The sequence below is a fragment of the Neophocaena asiaeorientalis genome, unplaced genomic scaffold (genome assembly GCF_003031525.2).
Source record: "Neophocaena asiaeorientalis asiaeorientalis breed wild unplaced genomic scaffold, Neophocaena_asiaeorientalis_V1.1 scaffold82, whole genome shotgun sequence".
NCBI lineage: Eukaryota > Metazoa > Chordata > Mammalia > Artiodactyla > Phocoenidae > Neophocaena > Neophocaena asiaeorientalis.
In genome coordinates this window covers 4872109-4878258 of record NW_020173068.1, presented here as the reverse complement: position 1 = coordinate 4878258, position 6150 = coordinate 4872109, and positions in this window count along the sequence as shown.

The following is a 6150-nucleotide window of genomic DNA, read 5'->3' as shown; positions in this document are numbered from 1 at the left end:
CCCCCACCCCTTCCCTTTCTCCCTCCCCCATCTCTCCCTCCCTCCCCAGGCCTCAGGAACACACAGGAGGGGGGCAGCTGCAACTCCTGCTGGAAAATTGGGTTGAAGGTCTGCCTGTCTTGGGGTGGTCAGGAAAAGGCCACAGAGGAGGGAGGGTCTGAATGGGACTCAGCGGGCCAGGGGGCTGCAGAGTGGCCTGGGGACAGTGTGGTGGGGGTTCTGTGTGAGCAGAGGAGTGGAACGCAAATGGATAGACAGTCTGCTCTGGGGCCATGAGGCTGTAAGGCTGGTGGCCCAGGACATAGGCTGCAGCTGGGCACTGTGGCAGGTTGAGGCGAGGCAGAGATTCGGGAGATAGATTGGGTCTGACTGTGTGGCCTTGGGTGCCAGGCCAGGTGCATTCTCCCCTCGGGGCCCAGACTCCACAGAGGAGATCTTCCGGGCCTATGGGACAGAGGGGTGTTGGTGAACAGAGCATTGGAGCACAGGAGAAGGGATCCCTGGCTTGGCCTGGGGAGCGCTGGGCTGGGAAGCCTTTCTGGAAGAGCGTACCTTAGGGGCCAAGACTCAGCAAAGAGCCGAGTGGAGGGTGGGCATCCCAGGCAGAGGAGACAGCCTTGCAGACGCACAAAGCACACTTCAAAGCTAGGGTGAGTAGGGCCACATCACAGAGATCTCAGATGCCTGACGAACGAGCCTGGGTTTTATCCAGGCACTGGGGAGACAAGGAAGGTTTGAGGGAGGCAGCCTTGAGATCTGATTTTCAAAGTCAAAGTGCAGCCCCATTAGTCAGGGAGGTTTAGACAGTGGTTGTTCAAACTGGAAACCTGACAGGGGTGGAAGTCAGCCTGGCCTCTTACCTTCCGGGGTGTCCGACCTGGGCAAACCCCATCCCTTCGGGAGCCTCAGCTTCTGCGTGTGTCCGAGGGGTCTGTAGACCTCCTGCCTCGCTGAGCGCTGGGGATGAGCGTGAAATCGTCCTTATGATACGCCTGGGGCCGGGCACCCTGAGGCATCTCAGCAAAAAGTTCCCTGTGATCTTTCATGGAGCACTCGCTATGTGCTAGGTATTCTATAGAGGTTATATATCATCGCATTCTTACAACTGCCCTTTTAGGCAGCCCCTCCCCATTCATCGAGGAGGAAACTGAGGCACAGAGAAGAGAAATGATTTGCCCAACGGGCAGAGCTGGAATTGAGCCCAGGCTGGTCTGGCCCCAGAGTCCTTGCTCTTAGCGACTCCACACCCCTGTCCCCTGGGGGGCCCTGGCTAGGGCATGGCCCAGTCCCCAGCCGGTTCCCCCAGCGCCCGGTTAGTCCCCCGTCAGGGCCCACCAGCACGAGAGCCAGTCAGTGCCTGCTGCGTGGGGGCGCCACACCTGTCCCCCTGCCCTGGGCCCCCCAGAGGCCCGGCCCTGCCTGGATCTCTTCGGGCACCACCCTCAGCTCGAGAAGCTGATGCTTCCAGTATCGCACCATTTAGAAGAAGGACTAAGAATCATTTTTTTGTCAGAGAAGCTGGGAGAAATAAAGCCAGCGAGAGAAGCATCCCAGCATCAGGATTTTTCCATGCCTTGGCTGGGCCGCCCATAGAGCTCGGTCTCCCCCACCACAGGCTCTCCTGTCTCTCCTGCATCTGCCTCCCTCTCCCCAACCTGGGGCCCTGGCCCCCACCCCGCCGTGGGTCCCCCATGATGGGGGCTGCTGGTGGCACTGGCTGCAGCTTCTCACCTGCGTGCCGGGTCTGGCTCCAGCGAGAAAGGAGGAGGAAAGAAAGGTCCTTGAGATGGTGACAAAGGTCTGAGTGTGGGCCGCCAGAGCAGCCTGTTTCCAGGCAACTGCTCTACCCCGGGCTCCCCGCGGTGGCAGGCACATCCGTCATGCCGCTGCTCGGCTCAGCGAGGGAGCTTGGGCGGCCCCAGCAGTCCGGGCACGCAGCCCACGGCCCCCAAGCTCCAGCCCTGCTGGGGACATGAGGCCCCTCTGGCAGGGGCTGCAGGAGAAAGTACAGCGTCGTCATGGCTACTGCTGGCCAAGCACCTACTGGGTGCCCAGCCGTAGGCCTGGTGCACACAGGGCAGAGCTCCCACTTGTTAGTCTGTCCATCCCACCATCCATCCACCCATCCCTCTATCCATCCATTCGGGATAGAGTGGTGGTGTATTGTGCAGGCTCCGGATGGCTGCTTGCTGTTTGATCTTGGTCACGTTACTCCACTTTGCCAGGCCTCGGTTTTCTCGTCTGTGAAATGGTCACAATAATGGTTCTTACCTCGTAGCGTTGTCGCGAGGATTAAATGACTTAATACAGACAACGCCCTATAGGCACAGTGCCTGGCACGCGTTAAATGCTCAATAGAGACGACTTGTTGTGTCCACTTTGATTATTAATTCATTATTTGTAAAGAGACAATCAGGGCAGTGGGAAGCCTGTGGGCTTTTGCAGTCAGATAGATCTGGGTAGGGTTTGTCTGCCGCACTTCCAACTGTACGACCTTAGACAAGTCATTTTGCCTCTGAGAACCTCAGTCGCCTCTTGGCTAAATTGGGGAGATAATTAATAGCTATCTCCATACCTGTTCTCTTCCGGGCAGGTTCGAAGCCCTATCTCTTATTGGGAGGATCAGTGATGCGTGTGCCCAGGGCCCCAGCCTGACAGCACTCAGTACCGAGAGTGGTCATTATTCAACAGACCTGGATTGGCGCCTGCTGGGTGCCTGCGTGGGGGCAGGGAGAGGTGCCAGACCTGCCAGGCTGTGCCCTCACCAGCCCCCCAACCCACCTGATTTCTGGGCTGCTCGGCCCTGCAGGACTGCCCTGCTTCCCGCCCGTCATTCTGATTGCTCCGGCTTCTGCCCTTGGGGCTCCTCACCCTTCCTTCCACCTCCTTTTTGAAAACAACCTCTGCGAGTGCCCCCAGCCTGGGCCCTGGAGGGAGAGCCGGAGAAGAAGGGGGAGGAGGCAGCAGCAGCCCAAGTGCCAGGGCATCGGGCACGCTGCCGGCCTTTGTCTGGGCTGCCCGGCGGCCGAGGCTCAGTCCCCCGGGGCAGGCCACGTTGCCCGCCGGCTGGCGGCTCAGGGAAGGCTGTGTGGGCGGTGGGCCTGGGCAGGCCTGGGCTGGCAGCGGCCCCCTGGGGCAGCCTGGCCCACTCCGGCGGGAGGGAGCCCCAAGCCTGGGAGGAGAGTGGGATCAGGCTGGTGCTCCCCGTGGCAGCCAGCTTGGGGGTGACTTTGTCCTTCTGGGGCCCACTACAGAAAGGTCTCCGCGCCTCCTATGTGCCAGGAGCAGTGGTGGTAGCAGCTGGGCCCTCAGAACAAGGCCACACAGTGCAGTGCTGGATCCCGACAGCCCGAGTTCAAATTCTCCTTCTGCTGTCGGACAGCCGGCTGGCCCCAGCAAATCCCCACACCTTTCTAGGCCTCCAAGGTAAACATGACAGTAGTCCTACCTCGAGTTCTTAGAGCGGTCGAAGAAAGCACCCAGCAAGTGTTACTGCACCGTTGTTGACTACGCTCTTGAGAGGAAGGGCTGAACATTTGCTGAACTCCTACTGTGTGTTAGATCCACTGGAGAGATGATCCATTTCAAGAACCATTTACTGAGTACCTACTCTATGCCAGTATCTGGGCTGGGCATTGGGGATACACAGATGAAAGACCTGGGAGAAGGGGTGTTGGGGAGAGAAGGATAAGGAAGGAAGGGGAAGTGATGTATGAGGTCTTACCGCGAGCCAGGCTCTTTGCTGAGTGCCGGGAATCCAGAAAGGAGCAGAGTGGCCCCTGCCCTTGTGGCAGAGAAGGGCATGGAAATCTGGAAACCGATGATTATGACCTGGGATCAGTGCTGTGATGTGGGATGCCCTGGGGGCTGCCAACCCAGCCTTGGGAGTCCGGGAAGGCTTCCTGGAGGAGGTGACCCAGGACCTTGGCCTTGTGGTCCACCTTATCAAGTCCCCTCTGTAACAGCCCTGTCATGTTGTGGTCTGGGCCCAGTTTAAACATGTCCAGGGACAGGGGACTCACTACCTAAGGAGGAATGTACTTTTTCCATTTGCAATCAGCTGACCTTCCCTTGGACCCATTCACAGCTCTCCCGCCACTCCCCCTCTGGTCTAGGCTGCAGCGGCTTCTGCGTCAGTCTCCTGCTCCCCCTCTCGCCCCTCCAGTCCATTCTCCACCCAGCAGCCGGAACAGTCTTCTGAAACATAAATCAGACAACATCACTCCTAGCCTAAAACCCTTCAGTGGCTCCCCAGGGGCTCTTAGGACAAAGACCAGACTCCATACCTCAGCCTGGAAGGCCCAGGCGGGCCAGCACAGCTGACCTTCCAGCCTCCCCAGGCTGCGGACAGGGCCACGTCCAGGCCAGATCCTCCACCTGCCCACACAGCCTCTTGAGGGTGCACGGGTGAAGTTAATGCAGACAGAGCCCCCCGATTGTGGCTGTCAGGTGCAGGCCAGTGGGGTGGTGACGTGCCTAGCCTGGCAGTGCCATCTCAGCACACAGTCCCTTTCCAGCATCGTGCCTCGGTTTCCCCATCAGCAAAACAAGGGGACTGCCCGGGTGGTGCCCTGGAGTCTCATTCAAAGCGCTGGGCCACTGGGGCTCTCATGAGCTCATCCCCCACCCCTCACCCCATGGCTCCCATGATGGACTATTTCCTGCCCTCCCCGGATCCGATCCAAAGAAGAGACTAGCAAATCGGGGTTAGGTTAGGACATGGATTTCAAAAGCTCACTTGATCCCGAGGAGACACTGAGGCCCATAAGGTAAAAGGATTCTTACTCAGCTCACCCTGTAGTAACCAAGCCGCTCTGGCCAGTGTCAGTTATCTGCAGTCATGGCAGAAGGGTCAGGCTAACTCGGGAAGCCGGGGTGTTTTTTTGTTTTGTTTATTATTTATTTTTGGCTGCGTTGAATCTTCGTTGCTGCGTGCGGGCTTTCTCTAGTTGCGGCGAGCGGGGGCTACTCTTCGTTGCGGTGCGTGGGCTTCTCATTGCAGTGGCTTCTCTTTGTTGTGGAGCACGGGCTCTGGGTGCGTGGGCTTCATTAGTTGTGGCACGTGGGTTCAGTAGTTGTGGCTCGCGGGCTCTAGAGCGCAGGCTCAGTAGTTGTGGCTCACGGGCCTAGTTGCTCTGCAGCATGTGGGATCTTACCGGACCAGGGCTCGAACCCGTGTCCCCCTGCAATGGCAGGCAGATTCTTCACCACTGTGCCACCAGGGAAGTCCCAAGCCAGGGGTTTTAATCCTTCCACCCAGAATCCTAGTTTCTGTTACTATTGTTAATTTTAATTTTGCTTAAATACACAATGCATTCACATGATTCGAAATTTGAAAGTTTAAAAAGAGATGGTAAAGCTCCTCCATTCTCTGCCCCAGCTGCTCCGTCCCGGTCTGAGACGGCATCGCTGCAAACAGCTTCTTGTCTGTCCTTCCAGGGGTATTTGATGTGCATGAAGGTAAGTGCTAGTGTACAGAACCTGCTTTTAGAACTAGAAAGAACTGGTCAGCGTCAGAGTTTGCCCCCGTCCACCTTAAGGGATTGCCAGAGGTCGCAGAGCTTGGTGGGGGTAGAGTACCCACCGGCCTCCCCCTGCCCAAGCACTGGGCATGCCCACATGGGGAGATTCGGGAAGCTGGCTGGGTTGTTCCTGACTCCCCTGCAGAGAGGATCCTGCCTTCAGAGTGTGTCTCTGTACAAGTAGTAGCGACCGAGGGGACGTTAAGAACATTCTAACTAACTACCCTGAGCGCCTTCGGGCACCACCCGCAATGCACATGGTGGGGAGAGGCAGTGCCGTGACTCAGCAGACAGGACCCCAGCACAAGCATAGCAGCGAGGGGCCCCTTCATGGGGGCGGGATGGGAGGGTGGACCCCGCTTTATGGAATGGGCTTAGCAGGTAGACCTGCTCTATGTAGTGGACGGGCTCTTTGTTGATGGTTTCACCCCCTTAACATAGTTAAGGAATCGAACGTTAACCTTAACATTGTTTCGTTGAACCCCTGTCCCCACCACGTGAACTCCATTAACCCCATGTTACAATTGAGGAGACATCCCAGAGAGATGGAGTCCCTTGTCTGAGGTCACGTGGTGATTTGACTTGAGCTCAGGTCTGATTCCTAAGATTCCCCACCCCCCCTGCAGCA